Here is a 16,971-nt window from a genome sequence, read left to right as displayed (position 1 = left end):
TTTGAGACATTTCATAATCAAAGGAAATTTAACTGGTGTGGTACTGAGGTTTGAATATCCATTTCTGCAGGGCCTCAACATTTATTCGGGGTATATTAAGATCATCTGAGAATGGGCTCAGACATGTCCATTGAAAAAGGCAAGCTCACAGCCATTTTTATGTTTTACCATCTGGTAGAAACAAAATCTATGAAAACTTAGTGTGGTATTTAGGACCTTTCTTTCATCTTCATTTTGTGTTCTTGTCATTTATCCTTTCTCATTAATGAGTAGATGGTCTTAAAAAGAAAGGTTCCGATGTTTACAGGAGGGCAAAAATGAGGGAAAGGACTAGGGAGACAAAAACTCCATAGCCATTCCTTCCATTTCCTGGAAAGAATATCCGTTAAAAGTAAAGCAGGAAACTTCCCACCAAATCTCTAAGGCCTGGAAGAAGAAAGCTGGGACGTGTCAGAAGCCACCTTAAACTGAGCATGGTAGGAGGCTTGTCCATCCCTTCCCCTTGACACTGTATCTGGGAAACTTGGTCCCCAGTCCAGCTTCCCCACTGTGTCTCCTCCCAAGGACCACAAGAGCCCACGTACCATCAGGTTCTGGGTACAGACCTAAATGACCTGCTATTGAAGCCACACTCTAACAAAGCCTCTGACTTCTCTTGCTCTTTTCCTCTCTGAATTTCATTTTGTTTCTAGTTTCTGTTGCTCTGTCTTCAAGTTAACTAATCTTTACTTCTGTAGCATCTAATCTGCTATTAATCCCATCTAGTGTGTTGTTTCATTTTTCATCTTAGGCATTCTGGTTTTATCACTAACAGTTCTATTTGGATCTTTTTTACATCTTTCATGTCTCTACTTAACATACCTCATCTGTCTTCCACTTTCAAACATACGAAATATAGTTACAACAATGGTTTCAATGTTCTTGTCTACTAATACTACCATCTGTGTCATTTCTTGGTCTGTTTCTATTAGTATTTCTCCTCACTTTGGGTCATATTTTACTGGTTTTCTGCATGCCAGGTAATTTTTTCTTTGATGTCAGATGCTGTGAATCTTATCATGTTGGATGGTGGATGTTTTGTATTTCTGTAAGTTTTATTGAGCTTTGCTCTGGAAGATAATTCACTTAGTTGGAAATAGCTTGATCTTCAGCTGAAGGCCAATTTTTTCCACACTACCAAGACAAGACCCTGCTGAGTACTCTGCCTGAGGCCCCAGGAATTACAAGGTTTTCCACTCTAGTTGGTGGGAACACTATTCCCAACCCCGTGTAAGCTCTGAGGATTCTTCCCTCTGTTCCTTTCGGTGGCCTTGGTGTTTCCTCGCACCACATGTTCTGATCAGAGCTCATATGAGGGCTCTCAGATCCTTGCAAATCTCTGGAGCACCCTCTGAGCACAGCTCTCCAGTCTCCAGTACTCTGCTTTGCCAACTCTAACCACCTCGACCTCCTTGGTCCCCCAGCTCCATCTCTTTAACTCAAGGTGACCCCCAGGCTCCATCTGGGTTCCTCGTTCCTGCAGTACAGCTGGAAACGGTCTCTGGGCAATACTCTGGGGAAATCATAGGACGTACTTCATTTGTTCCCTTCTCTTGGGGTTCCTGTGCTCCCCGATGGCCAATGCCTGAAAACCATTGTTTTATGTTGCTTCCCAGTGTTTTTAGTTGCTCCTGAATTATTTGAGGAAGAAAGCATTTCTATGGTGCTATCTTTCTTTGGGGTCCCCTGGAAGCAAACTCTGGGGTATAGTTGATATTTATTATTCATGGATTCTATATTTGTGAATTTGCCTCCTTACTGTAATATTTGTAACCTCAAAATCAACATTCATGGCACTTTCACATTCATTTGTGAACACGCACAGAGTGGCAAAAAGTTTGAGTTACCTGATGTGCCCATTCCCAGATGAGGTCAAACAAGGTAATGCTCTGCCTTCTTGTTTCAGCTCTTATATTGTAAACAAGTACACTTTTCATATTCTATTTAGTGCTACATTTCCCCCATTTTTGTTCTTTTCATTGTTGCCCCCAAGCCTAGTACTGACGTACTGGCTAGAGTTCCTAAGCCCAAGAAGGCTGTGATGTGGTCTATGGAGAAAATATATGTGTTAGGTAATCTCCATTCAGGCAAGAGTTAATGTGCTGTTAGCTATGAGTTCAATGTTTATGAATCAACAGTATATATTGAATAATATATCTTTGAACACAGACACAAAATACAAGGTTATGTATTGATTGGTTGATGAAAGCATTGTGACTAGAAGCCTAGAAACCCCACCCCCAGAAGCAATGGTTCACTATTCGCTAATTCTGTATTGATGACAACTGCATAAAACATAGCAACTGCAAATTCTTGTTATTGTGTAAGAAACTGTACACTTAATTTATTCAGGTGGCAAAAAAAGAAAAGAGAAGAAAAGAAAAACTACTAGTGGGGAGAGAAGAGGATAAGGAAGGCAAGACAGCCTTTAAAGGGCATGTCAACAAGGTAGTTACCATGGTGGGTAACTAGGGCTTAATATCTTTGGGGACTTCTGGGAGCCAGGGTACAACATGTGCCTCAGAGTGATCCCAAATGGGGAGAGGAAGCTGGGATATTTATGCACCAGCTCCAATTATTTAGAGACTGCTGGGAAGGGGCAATTGATGACCTGCTGGGGAGCAGACAGAGGGACTGGCTGCTGAAGAAAGTCCTCAGGCAAAGAGGTAAGGACACTGGCAATTGAAGTCCAGCCTGGGTTTCTACTACGGTGGGAGAGGAGGATCTGCGACAGACAGGAGGACCAGGGATGTAAACTTAGGTGGCTCCTGAAGACAGATAACAAAAGCAAGAGAAATAAGCGAGGTGGGACTGCAGAAGCTGGCAAATTCCAACCCCTGTTGGACAAGAACAGCTGTCACTCACTATGGCCAATTTTTGCCATGCAGGAAAAAGGTCTATCCTTGCCAAATCTGATTTTTCAAGAAAAGTGGGAGATTCATATTTTTAAAAATGTGAAATCCCCAATTTGTGAAAGTTGGCAATGGATTCAAGAATTTTAAAATATACCGTTAAGGCCAAAGAAAACACGTTGGCAGGCCAACTTCAGCCACAGACTGCCAGTTTGCAACCTCTGATGGAAGATGTACAGAACTCCACCTGTTGGGTGTGAGTCCAGGAAAATGTATCTTTATCTCCTGTGCAATCTAAGGCATTCTGGGAAGGACAAGAGATGCCGAGAAGTCTGCCCTGACACGTGTGTGGCCAGGCACCTCTGTGTCTGTCTAGTGAGGTCATCTCTCTCACCTGCCTCAAGTTTTATTCGATGTCCAAGGCCCACCATTGGCCGTGGCTAGTGCACTTCTCCATGACTTCTTGTCGCTGTTCTGGCATTTGTCTTCTCATGATTCTTTGACTCATAGTGACCCATAGGGCTTCTGTAGCCAATAAGGACTTCTTTTTTTTTTTTTGGCTGAGTCCAAGAGGGCTTGGCTGTTGTGTCCTGTGACCTCATTGTTTATCATCATGTTTGAAAGCTTCTGCCTCCCTTCCGTAGGCTGGGTCAGAGCTGGAGACAGCAGGGTAGATGTGTGAAATAAACTCTAGCCAGCATTACTACAGTCTTGAACATCCAAACAATGGGTCACATGTCTACGGCTTGTGACTTCTCAGCAGCTTGGCTGACCCTGAGCTCTTCCGCTTTTATCCGCCATTTGAGATGGGAAGGCATTGGAAATAGCTAATCCGTGAACATTTACAGTGTAAAACCCAAGTGGATGGGGAAGAGATGACTTGATGAGCAGCCTAGTCTTAGCCTTCAGGAAAAGTCTAGCAAATACATATAGTCTGACCTGCAAAGTTGTGACATGGTCCAGATGCTGCCAGTTTGGCCTCCAACTCTCCCTACTCTCTGCATCACCTGGAATGGGGAGGGAAAGATGCTCTAGGACATTGAGGTATAGGAAGACAATGAGGACGATGGTCCCCAAGATGGGGACTGGGATTTACTCCTTGGATGTTCTTTGTAGGGAGTCCCAATTTGCAAGAGTGGGATTGTCTCTAAAGGAGGCTTTTGAGAACCTTGTGTGATCTCTTAATAAACGTGAGATGATCCCTGAGAGAAATTGTATAGGGTGGAGATGTCTCTTGACAACAGTGGTTTGCTAAGAAGCAAGAGTGGGACAGGCAGGGGGCGCCTGGGTGGCACAGCGGTTAAGCGTCTGCCTTCGGCTCAGGGCGTGATCCCGGCGTTATGGGATCGAGCCCCACATCAGGCTCCTCCGCTGGGAGACTGCTTCTTCCTCTCCCACTCCCCCTGCTTGTGTTCCCTCTCTCGCTGGCTGTCTCTATCTCTGTCGAATAAATAAATAAAATCTTTAAAAAAAAAAAAGAGTGGGACAGGCAGAAATGTAGGCCTTCCCTGACTTAAGAGGAGACAGGGCTGGGTTCCGGAACAGAGAACTCTTATGGCCTGTTGGAACCTTCCCGTAAGCCTTGTGTTCAGAAGCTTATATATCCAGACAGTTTGGGGCAACCACCCCCCCCGCCCCTGCCAGGCACTTCTGCCACTCTTGAAAGAAGTACATTGTCATGAATGCACCTTGAATGTACTAAGTTGGAGGTAAGTCTGTAGGAAATTTCTGAGAGATTGTTTAGAGGTAGAACTGAAGTTTATGCACCTGTTTCTGGGTTGGTCACAGGTGTGGTGAACATTGGATCCCAGTCCAAATTCTGCAACTCATTCTATGTGTAATACTGGAAATATTTCTATATATTCACAGAAGGAACGGGCTGGATATGATGTTCCCCAGAGAATTTTCACCACTAATGTTCTATGATGGAAACTGGATGTGCATTATAAAGTGGAGATTTTACTTGAGCCATTTATACTGAACCTCTGACTCCTCTTGCAGCTGGAGGAAAGTGAATAAATCTTAGACATTCCGCATAGCCTCCCTGCTTTCTGAACAAGAGTTCGGAAAATTCCTAGCATCTGCAAATATAACCCCACAGAGAATCAAGCCATTAGCCACAAAGAACCGTAACTTCAGGCACAAGACTACCTTGCATTCCCATTAAAAATGCCCGTGCTCTTGGCTCAAAATATGGATTTACATTTTAAATTATATTTGCATATGAATTTCAATAGACTCCCCCCCCCCGGGCCCCACAGCTCTGTAAATAAATCAAACAAATTACTTAAGAGAACTGACTGTGGTAGCACTCCAATCCAACAGTGAAATCACTCACAAAGTGCAAAGTTGAGCTTATAAACCAATCAAGATAATTGTGTCCTTGATCTGGGAAGAGAAGTGTGCTGTTGAAAGCAATAATCTGCTCCTTACTGGGACTCTTGGAGAGACCAGAAGACAATGTCAGAGAAAGGCCAAAAGGCATCTCTTGGGTTGGGCATTCGGGCTTAGTACTTTTTCTGTATGAGTCGTGAGGGGAAAGCATGCATCTTGAGAAGGTAGCTGGACTGAAAATTGGAAGCCTTGCATCATGAGAGTCAGCATGATCTGCTTTGTAGAGTCTGTCCAATATTTTTTATGCTCTGCCTCTTCCTAAAAATAGCAATTACCATCTGCATTTTATTTATTTATATTTTAGGCCTTTCTTCTGAAAGGATTTGTAGCAGCTTGTGTGTACAATTTAATAGGACAGAATAAATAGCTATGGACTCTGGGGCAAAGGGAAAGTCAGCTTAGGGAGTAAGATGAAACCAGAAGTAAAGTTAGCACATGAAGCATAGACCGTGCAGTCTATGCAATTGCTGAAAGTGAGCCACTCTGATCTTCCTAGCAGCCAGTGTAAAGAAGGAAATACGATCAGTCCTCAAGGTCACAGTATTCAGAGAGTAAGAATGCTCTAACTGGATAATCAATAGATTCTCCTGGTCATTGTCCATGAAACCTGGGGTCCAGGCTTTTAATCTTTATTTTATTTTTTTCAGGGTTTTAATCTTTAAATGGCAAGTACCTAGAGAAAAAATTTCTATGCTGGTCAGTTAAAATAAATGCCAAATGCTTTGACAATCAAGAACATGTAATATAAGGGTTATATTCTTTTCGGTTTGAAAAAAAAATTATTCACACCAGGACTTACGCCTGTGTGGAGGTCCACTCCATGCTTGTGGGGAGGGGGGCTGGAGGAGACTGGACAGAAGCAAGATTTTCCTTAGAAAACTGTTTTTTGGACATAGGGACATTCAAGTGCCCAGTGTTCTAGGTTCTAGGGCAGTGGGTCTCAACCCTGGCTGCACATCACAATGACTGAGAGCTTTGACCAACATTGAAACCCAGTCCCCCAGGGGATCCTCGTGTATAACCGGAGATGAGGACCATTGCCGGGGCAAGGATGGGGTTGTTTCAGGTGGGAGAAACCCAGGGTAGCTACTACCAATCACCAGTCATAGTCACAGTTAATAAGGTGCCCTTGCTGTATCTGACGGAGTGATGAAAGATCCTGGTGAACGATGAGGGAAAACATACCTGGAGATAGTAAAGGAGTTGGCCTATTGCATCAATTGTTGGAACTTAGCCAGTTAGTCTTGGAAGATGCCTGCCCACAGAAAGGACTTAAGCCCTTTCAGAATGGGGCCTCCTCCTGTGACTTTAGTTTGTAGAGTGACCAACCATCTCGTAGGGTAACCAACCATGGGGCTTTTGCCACTCAAACTGGGACATTCCAGCAAATTGGGATGAGTTGGTCATTCTGTCGGTTTGGCTTCTTCTCAAGACAGGATCAAAGAGTAGAAAGAGGTGACTTGACCAATGAGGAAGAGTCAGGCCTGAGACACTTGTGACTAGTTCTGAAGCAGAGCAGGGTTGTGGCTCTCTGTGGATGTTTATCTGGTCAACTGTGGCTTCCTTTCTAGAGGGGTTTGCCAGCGGCAGAATTCTCTGCCTTCACCTCTGTCCCTATCTCCCTGGGACATCTCCGTGTCCTCTCCAGGGATTCCAGCAGGGGCCCAGGGCTCTGGAAACCTTGGGGTCTTGAGGAAGTGAAACTTCCTTAAACTTTGAGATCTGTTCTGTTGGACCCTGTAGGATCATGGCTCTCCTCCAGAGTCAGGGCACAGGCTTTCAAAACTCACTGCATTTTGCCTGGAAACTTTGTCCTTGAAAATCAGGTGGGCAGCCCCTGGGTTACAAACACTCAGATAATGCAGGATCCCCACAGGAAAATGGTGACCCGTTACCAGGGTTGGTTTCATGGGCATTCATAAAAGGCCCATGATGAGAAGGGCCCATGTTTGGTTTAATGATCTACTGTCACCATTTTGAAATCTTTAATAAATTTTGAGCAAAGCAACCTACATTTTCATTTTACGCTGGGTCCTGTAGATAATGTAGCCCAAAGGCTTCATTCTACCCCAACAAATTGCCTTCTGCTGCCTTTGCCAGGGGCGCCATTATGAAAAAAAACTGACAATAAAATGGAGAGATTTTATCTCAGGAATTCACAAGCCTGGCCAACTCCCGAGACTGTTTTACAGCACATCATTATAAAGCGCTTGCAGATACCATATATGTAAATAACCTCAGGTGCATAGAGAATAATAATAAAATGTAGTAAAATAATTAGGAAGTGATGGGTTTTTGAGTATCCATTATCTTTTCTTTTAATATACTTCACTCAAGTATAAATTTACATAATTTAATTTTTAATAATGAGTATGTTCAACAACCAGCTAGCAAGATTCCTGAAATTTAACAACTAGCTCTGTTTAGCCAGCACCAGTTGGCTTGAGCACCGTCACTACTTCTGGAACAGGGCTCAGTGATTAACAGTGCTGTGATCAATTAACAGCGTCTCTTAAGGACACAGAAGGGCAGATAGGTGTCATACATTTTCTAGAACAACTTTTGTTTTTTTCATTGCAAAGAGCCTGGAAAGGAAACGGCACATTCTCCCTGGGAAGGCACATGTAGATCTCGCCCCCGGTTTACCATGTTTCTTCGGTGCTATCTGACTGCGTCTCATTGGCATTGTCAAAGTTCTTGAAAGAAAGAAGTGGAAACAACCTGGGGAAGAATTTCTCGTTTTTGCCCCAAGTTGCTGACAACTTCACTAGGACTGTACATTCCAGAAAAGTCAACTGCCGACATGTGCGCGCAAATAGTTTGCAGAGTCTTTTGTTTGAGTAGAGAGAGTGATTAAGGTCTGAGTCTCACAATTTAATATCTCATCAAGACTTTCTGCACCAGCTTTTCCATTTCCCTTTTGTTTTACTTGTGGTTTGCCTGCAGATGAGCAGATCCGGGGTCAGCCCAGTTCTTAAAGGGACCAAGCAACAGCTCAGTAGAAGCATGAAGGAGTTAAGGTGACTTTCAGAGTGCCAAAAAGCCTCTTAAGGAGCTGTTAGCATTTGGTACAACTTGCCTCAGTGGCTGTGACTTGAGGACTTCCAGCTAGTGCTTTTGGAGTTGAAAAGGACTCTCGGAGATCTAGGGACCAGGCTTGCTTCCCCCCACCCTGTCGCTTTATCTGTGGTTCCTGCAAGAATCTGCCCATAGTGGGAGTTTGATAAACCTTCGTCCCAAGTTGATCAGTCAGAGGGTGTTAGTTACAGCGAAGAGATAACCATTCTTACCAACAGACTTTTTTTCTCCATTTCTTTATTGAGCTATAATTTACATGTAATAAAATACACATATCTTAAGTGAACAGCTCAATACTTTTTTGCATATACATTTGTAAATATCCATGCAATCACCACCCTATCAAGAAATCGAACATTTCCCTCACCCTAGAAAGTTCTCTTGTATCCTTTTCCAGTCAATGCCAACCTCCCCAGAGGCAACCACTGTTTCCATCTTGTCTTAGACTTGCCATATAAAATATCATAGACTAGGTGGCTTAGACAACAAAAATTTTTCTCATGGTCTGAAGCCTAGAGGTCCAAGATCAAGATTCTGGCCAATTCAGTTCCTGTTGAGAGCCCTCTTCCTGGTTTGTAATGGCCACCTTCCCACTGTGTCCTCACATGACCTCTTCTTTGTATGCATATGAGCCTTCTGGTCTCCCTTCTTAGAAAGATGCAAATCTTATTGGATCAGGGCCTCTCCATTATGGCCTCATCTAACCTTGATTTCTTTCCTAGAGGTCCCATCTCCAAATACAGTCACACTGGGAATTAAGGCTTCAACACAGGAATTTGGGGGCGCACAAACATTCAGTCCATAAGAGACCTCTATCACAGATTAGCATTGCTGGCTCCAGAGCTTCATATACACGGACTCATACAGGATATGCTCTTTGGGGTGCACTTCTTTTGCCCAGTGTAATTATATAATTACACTTTTGATCCAGGTTGTTGCACGTGTGTTTGGGAATATTGAAAGGGATTTTGTTGTACTAATAAGTCATAATTTGTTTATCCATTCTCCTATTGATGAACATTTGAGTTGTTTCCAGTTTGCCAAGAGATGTATTTTTTTAAGATCTTTTTATTTATTTTAGAGACACACACAGAAAGAGAGAGAGTGGGAGGAGGGACAGAGGGAGAGGGAGAGAATCCTCAAGCAGACTTCACACTGAGCGTGGAGACTGACATGGGGCTCAATCCCGGAACCCTGAGATCATGACCTGAACAGAAGTAAGAGTGGAACGCTTAATCAACTGAGCCACCCAGGTGTCCGAGATATTTATTCTGTGTAGGTCATTATGTTAGCTCCTAGGCTATAAAGAAGTGTAAAATATGTCCCTGCCCATCAGAAGCTTATGCATGGGGGTCTGTGCTTGAAAAATAGCTAAGACTACACCAACATAGCAAACAAAATATGACTCTGACTCAATGAATAGAGACTGAGGCAAGGACTCAGGAGGAGGGAGTTTTGAAAGAACTTCACTAAAGTCTGTTTGTAAATACGTGCACTTAGAAGATGAGCCAGCTTAAAAACATCAGCTGCCAGAGAACCAAAAGCAACTTCAAACGAGATCGGAGCTGGCAGGTAGTTGGGCCTGTTGCATGGGTACCTCTGGGAGGCCCCACAAATGCCTCATGGCCCGTGGCCTGGGCCAAAAAGTTTAATGAAATGGGAGCAGGGTGAAAACATTGCCCTTGGAACATAGCTGGCTCCTGTTTTGTTTTTGTGGTTTTCTCCAAGAGGGTGGGGAGGGAAAGGCCTGTCCTCAGAAGGACAGCTAGATAGCACGTCCACGGTCAGGAAGGGCTCTCTGTGGCCAGGCATAGATGTTCCAAGTGGTGAGCAAAGGGATACTGGTCCTGTGTCACAATTTGGGGTCTAGAGGGCGCATATTCAACAGCTCTGCCCCAAGGGTGGATTTGGGTGAGTCTGGTAGAGTTTGGGGCATCAAGAACAATGCCCTAAAGGTAGAGATGGGGCTGGAACATGACAGCCCCCTAAGGCGACCCGAGAGGCGGTGGGCAGAGCTGCTAACATCCCTGTCCAGGAGGCTGATGGTTGAGGTCCTGTGTGTGTTTTCATAAACCTTTGGAAGCTCATCTCTTCAAGTCCTACCTTACCAAGCTCTGTCTGCTTCTTAGGGCTTTGCCTTTCCTTGCTCTGGGCACATAGCATGATTGAGTTGAAAGTGACCCTGGAGCTCCTAAGCATTCAGAGGTGAAGGAGTGATAGAATGGGCAAGTTTGGGGAGATTTCTGGAGAGTTATTCAGTGAAATCTCCAAACGATAGTTTCATGACCATGTTGGTGGTAATGACATCAATATCACATAATACTAATGTTCTGCTTGCTTGGGTTTTAAATTTTCTTTTTTATGGTTTTTTTTCATTGAAAGGTCAAAAACCGTCTTAAATAAAATTTGGGGAAAAAAATGAGAAATCTTCCTAATAGCACTTCCTCACAGATATTGTCACATTTGTCTTAACTTCCAGTTTATATTGCGTATACTGTTTTCTCACATGCTCTCCTCAGCATTTTCCGTGTTGTTGCAATGGTCTTGACAACGCTTGTACGTAACAGCTGCATAGCATTTAATGTTGATGCACCATACTTTCCTATTTCCGTTGCTGGACATCGTAGTAAAGTCCAGATTTTGTTATTATCTGTAACTCTGCAACTGAGTAATTCCTTAAAAAATTTTTTTTACCCAAAGATGCCACTTACCACAACCCTGAGGGAGGCCCAGGGCGTCATCAGTGATGGAAGAACAGAAGGATGAAGAGGACTCATGACTGAAAACTGCACTGCTGTGGATCCAAAGGGAACCAAAAGTGGAGGTGCAGTGGGGGGAACTGCCCAAAGCATAATTTTTAAAATGCTAAAAAAGCATAATTCTCATACAAATACATTATGAGTACATGCCAAAGCTTTATTTTACCTCATTAGTAAGAGAACCAGGTGTACAAGATGTGTAAGAGGACTCACATTTGGTGGTAAGAGAAAAAATGTGGACTGAGTGGGGCACCTGGGTGGCTCGGTCGCTGGAGCGTCCGGCTCTTGGTTTCGGCTCAGGTCATGATCTCGGGGTCCCGGAATCAAGCCCCATGTCATGCTCTGTGCTCATCGGGGAGTCTGCCTGAGACTCTCTCTCCCTCTCCCTCTGCCCCCCTCTCCACTCGGGCACATTCACGCACACATGCGCGCGTGCTCTCTCTCTCAAATTAATAAATCTTTTTTTTTTTTGATGTGGAATAAGTTCACTAAGTAGATACGATACCAGTTCTTTTCTTCAAGGCCATAAAACTCTAACCTTTAGAGTTATAGTTTCTCTCAAACAGAAGTCATTTTGACCTCTACAGGATAAAAGCCATTCGTGCCGCTATTGGATACACACCATTTGCATCTTAATGATTTTCAAGAAATTAATAGCTAATCTTGGAGAGTTCTACCATGTTGGATCAAGAGTAAATAGTAAGTCAACAAAGTTACGTTCTACTAGAAAGTCGAGTGACCCCGAGTCAGGCTTGACCGTGAGGGGCATGCATCTATTTTGCTTTATTTCTGACTTTCAGATATTGTTTTTCTTGAAGGGAGAAGTGACCCGAGACGAGACTCTGTATGACTGACGCTAGGACACGGCCCTCCAGTTATCTCAGTGCAGGGCAGCTCGGCTGGGTTGTTCTCAGGGCTGGAAGCCATGTGGGGTCCCCAGGGCCCGTGAGCACAGGAAAGGGAGCTTTCAATAATGAATGCCCTGCCACTGGGGATGGACGGAGAGGGAGGGCCCCCGACACATGAGAGGAACAGGAGTGGAGCCCTGGGATCTGGCGAGAGGCTCAGATGGCCCCTAATTCCCAAGGATGCTTGGAAGGCTGCCTGGGAGGGATCTTTAAAGCTCAGGTGGAAGTGTTTGTTTTTTTTTAAAAGGCAGATTCAATTAGCCAACATAGAGTACTTCATCAGTTTCAGATGTAGTGTTCAATAGTTCATCAGTTGCGTATAACATTTTACAAAGTTGCGTGGTCCTTTCCTTACAGTGGCGTTCTGCCGCGGTGCTTTTGAGCCATTAACAGTATTGTTCCCTTTCACCACTGCCACTTTCTCACCCGAAACACCCCTTAGCACACTGAACCTAGAAGCCTAAAAGCCCGGCTCCGCCTCTGGCTCTTTTCTGCCCTTCCAGGCCCTGGCCCAGGATCATCGTTGCCCCTTCCTGCGGTTCCGGAGCAGAACCGGGCTCTGGGCAGCAGAGCAGTGGGGGAAGCTTCTGATTAGGGAAGAGAACTCCAGTGCCCGCATTTCCAGGACTTTCTGGATTAAAAAAAGGAAAGTCCCACATCCCAGGACCCCCCTCAGTCCAGGCAAACCAGGACAATTGGTCACCCTAAGTCCAGGCCAGCTTGCCATCTGAGCAGCTATTGGACGCTGCTGTTCCTGCCCCTGGTGGTTCTTTTAACTCTTTCCACTCAGGTTTCCTAGACTTGATGCTCTCGCCGTCGCTCTCTTAAATACCCTCTTAGTTCGTGAAGCTCAGGCCATAGGTCGGGACTCATGAAAGTTTCCTGTGTATTTCAGTCTGGAACAGAAATGGATACCAGTGTTGCATTTTTGTTCTCTAGCCAGGAGATATTTGTGGAAGCTTCTGAGAAGACACATTGAACAGAATGGGGTGTTTGCTTCCCTGGATCAGAAAAGAATCACATCGCTTTCTTTCAGTCATGGCACAGAGTTACAGAGTCACAAGAAAGAAACAACAGAAAGAGAATGTTTTCTGGTGGGTATTTGTGAATAAAGCCTCCTGCGTGAAGACCCGGGATTGCGAGACAGGGGTTGACGGTGGTTGACTGTGGTGCACTCTTGAAGGACACTTCACTTGCCATGCTTATTTACACCTGGGTGCTGTCTCCAAATGCTCTCTCGAGGCATTTATTCTGCTCCAGGGTCTTTAGAAAAACAGGTTAATAACTGGCCAAGGGAAGGGAGGAAAGGGGGACTGTGTTGGTGTGGAATGGTCCGTGGCCGAATTCGTCTCAGGGATGAAGGCAAAAGCAGATCCCTGGACACGGGGGCATCACGCACAGCTCTGAAAATAAAACGGTATTGGCTCAAGTCTGAAACTGTCACTTTCCACTGGGATGGAATATGTTACTCAGAAAAGAGAAGCACCAAATATTATGCAGTCTGCCTTTGGGGAAAGAAAAAAAAAACCACCCAGTTCTTATAAAAACACTTTTTTTGGGCTGAAGGATTTGATTTCAGCTGATGAGTCATCAGCGTGTTTTTTTACCACATTGCCAAAAAATGAGGTTTTTAAAAAAGCATTTCTTGAAGCAAATTCTTCCATTGCTTGGGTTTCCCTCATCTGAGGGAAAAGGCATTCTAAGCCCTTATCCACAGTGCCAGAAGCTGTCCCAGTTAGCAGGAAGGATGTAGTGGGACAGGATTCACAACTCTCAAGTTCCAGAGTCATCGTGAGCAAGCAACCTCACGGTAATAATTATGATTTAGAAAAAAGAAATGATCAAAAATAAATTTTAAAACACAAATTTCAATGAGTAAAGAGTATGTTTTAAAGTGACACAATAAATGTCAGAGAGGCAAAGGAATTTAAGATGGCCTGCCTTGTTTTACCAAGGCCAGTTTTATCCACGCTTGAAAAGCACCCACTTTCGCTCTCAAAATGTCTTGCTTTGGACAGTGAGTTATATGGTCACGCTAGGTGTACTGGTTCTAAACATGTCTACAGACTCATTGACACTCTCACCACCAAGCAGTCTACATCCAGGACACCTGGGTGGCTCAGTCGGTTAAGCATCCATCTTCAGCTCAGACTATGATCCCAGGGTGCCGGATCGAGTCCCACATCGGGCTCCTTGCTCAGTGGGGAGCCTGCTTTTCCCTGAGCCAGCCACTCCCCCTGCTGTGCTCTCTCTCTCTGACAAATAAATTAAATATTAAAAAAAAAAAGTCTACATGCCCTCTCCTTGAAAATTGGTGAGCTTTTGTAACTGCCTGGATAAGTGGGGCGTGATATCATAGGACTTCTACCTGCCCTCTATCAGGACACACACCCTAGAAACCCAGCCACCATATTGCCGGAAAGCCCAGACCACATGGAGCGGCCACCCGTATGTGTTTCCTCTGACATTTGTGCTGAGGTCCCAGCAGATAGCCATCGTGAGCGTTCCATAAGCTGAGCGCCTTTTCCTTCCCATGATTCCAGCGCCTAACTCTTGAGCCGCCCCAGCCGATGCCAGCTAGAGCAGGGATGAGCTCTCCCCTCTGAGAGCTCATCAGCGTGATGCAGTCTATTGTCATGGTTTTAAGACTAGGCTTTGGGATGGTTTGTTATGCAGCAATAGATCATCAGAACGCCGCTGCATTTTTATTTCTTAAAACTGTCCCAATTGTGATATATACATATTTTTTAAATGATTTGCTAAATGTCTGTTTTTCTTCCTTAATTGCAAACTCTGTGAGAGCCAGGACCCTGAGTGCCTTGTCCACGGTTGTATTTCCAGCACGTGACTGTGGCCGCTCACACAACAGGTGCTCTTAAATATGCTTATGGAACAAATGCGGGTATGCAAACGCCTGGAAAGTACATGGGAATACCGACAAGATGGAAGTGAAAATCAGAGCCGTTCCCGAGGGTCTAAAAACAACTACTTTGGTTATTAGAAAGTGAGGAAGGATATATGTTGCTCAGACAAGACATCTGTGGAGCTGGCTGCCATCTTGTAGTTCCGCATTTATCAACTATCCATTCACATTTGGGTGCACACTAACACGCTATCTCAACCAAAGCCTTGTTAATCTTTTGACACCTTTAAGAGTTGGGTTCAGGGTGGAGTCTTGGTTCACACAATTTCATTAATGTGTTTATACAAGATTTAGCTATACCCACATACCAAAACAAGTATTGTCTCTCACAGGCGGAAGGGTGTGTGTCAGACTACACTCCACGGAAGAGAGTTTGTTTGAAGGTGGGTGTACTCAAACTGGCAAAGTAGGAGACCTAAGGAGTTGACAAGTGTTATTGCAAAACACTTAGCTATTATTTTTTAGAACATGTGAAAGACTGAGGTCCCAGAGGGGGGAAAGATTACAACAGTGTCCATCTTTTCAAAAAGAAAGAACTTCTTGGGGCGCTTGGGTGGCACAGCGGTTAAGCGTCTGCCTTCAGCTCAGGGCGTGATCCCAGCGTTATGGGATCGAGCCCCACATCAGGCTCCTCGCTGGGAGCCTGCTTCTTCCTCTCCCACTCCCCCTGCTTGTGTTCCCTCTCTCGCTGGCTGTCTCTGTCTCTGTCGAATAAATAAATAAAATCTTTAACAAAACAAAACAAAAACAAAAAGAAAGAACTTCTCAAGAAAGGAGGGGGACGCCTGAGTGGCTCAGTCCGTTAAGCCTCTGTCTTCAGCTCAGGTCATGATCACAGGGTCCTGGGATCGAGTCTCGCATGGGGCTCCTGGCTCAGCCGAGCCTGCTTCTCTCCCTCTGCCTGCCGCTGCCCTTGCTTGTGCTCTCTCTCTCTCTCTCTCTGACAAATAAATAAGTAAAAATAAAAAGAAAGAAAGAAAGAAAAAAAAAGGAGAAAAACAGAACAAAACACCAATTTATCAATTTGTGAATGCCAGGCAGAACTCAAGGTCCTGAGCAACCAGCTTGGCTAGAAGAAGACGGATTTGGAGCCAGGACCAGCGAGCTGCCTCCGATGAGAGTGACAGACTGTGTAAACAATGGCAGAGTCTGAATGACTGTATTTGGGCTTCTGGAGTATTGACTGCAGGTGAACAAATCAAATCCCTCTTCAAAGAGCTGCCTGAGAAGAGTTGGTGAATATCTCCTACTACTGGGGGAGAAACAGACAGCCTTGTGAATTGCAGCCACTCAAATGTCACATAACTTCCACTAGTCATCCTTCTGTGTATACCCCTTCCATCCTCTGGCTCAGTTTCCCCAGGGACTGCATCTCCAGTCTCCTTTGAGGTGGGAGAAGGGTAGATATCAAATACCTGAGACGGGGAAGGGGTCCTCACCCACTGATACTCGCTGGTGATATACATACCCCCTTCTTCTTAAATGCAGTGTTTTATCTGTTCCATTAATAGTGCAATGGATTGAATGTTCGTGCCCGAGTCCCAACTCATATGTTGAAATTCTAATCCCCCGTGTGATGGTGTTTGGAGGTGGGGCCTTCAGATGTAATTAGGAGTAGTGTCCTTATAAAAGGGACCCCAGATTGCTCTTTTGCCCTCTTTCCACCATGTGCGGATACAACAAGAAACCATGGTCTACAACCTCGGAAGACGGCTCTCACCAGGACCTGACCATACTGGACTGATCTGTGACTTCTAGCCTCCAGAACCGTGAGAAATAAATGTCTGTTGTTTATAAGCCCCATCAGTTTATGGTTATTTTGTTATAGCGGCCTGAGCTAAGACATCTACCAAACCTCTGTCCTTTCTAGACTCATTGTGTTCTCTCTGCCCTCTGTAAGTTTGCCCTGAAATGGCCTACCATTCCCCCTCCTATGTACTCTTTATAGTTAACTTTGACTTCTCTCCTCTCTCTCGAGAGTCCATTCAGGTATTGTAGTAGAAGCCACCTGCACCCCA

The 16,971-nt window shown here is 44.6% G+C and overlaps 1 long non-coding RNA gene across 3 annotated transcripts; it reads left to right on the top strand.

Annotated features, from left to right (window-relative positions):
* Window positions 1-2,380: 2,380 nt before the first annotated feature.
* On the top strand, window positions 2,381-16,750 carry LOC113253906 (uncharacterized). 3 transcript variants are annotated; one of them, XR_007189185.2, is made up of 3 exons: window positions 2,473-2,705; window positions 11,064-15,336; window positions 15,991-16,750. It is a non-coding gene; the product is annotated as an uncharacterized LOC113253906 (long non-coding RNA). The 3 variants fall into 3 exon arrangements; XR_007189186.2 differs by having other exon boundaries at window positions 2,476-2,705; window positions 11,064-13,124; window positions 14,872-16,750; XR_008960655.1 differs by lacking the exon at window positions 15,991-16,750 and having other exon boundaries at window positions 2,381-2,705; window positions 11,064-13,868.
* The last annotated feature ends 221 nt before the right edge of the window (window positions 16,751-16,971 follow it).

This window comes from Ursus arctos, unplaced genomic scaffold (genome assembly GCF_023065955.2).
Source record: "Ursus arctos isolate Adak ecotype North America unplaced genomic scaffold, UrsArc2.0 scaffold_20, whole genome shotgun sequence".
Taxonomy (NCBI): domain Eukaryota; kingdom Metazoa; phylum Chordata; class Mammalia; order Carnivora; family Ursidae; genus Ursus; species Ursus arctos.
This window is presented reverse-complemented; position numbering and strand designations above follow the sequence as displayed.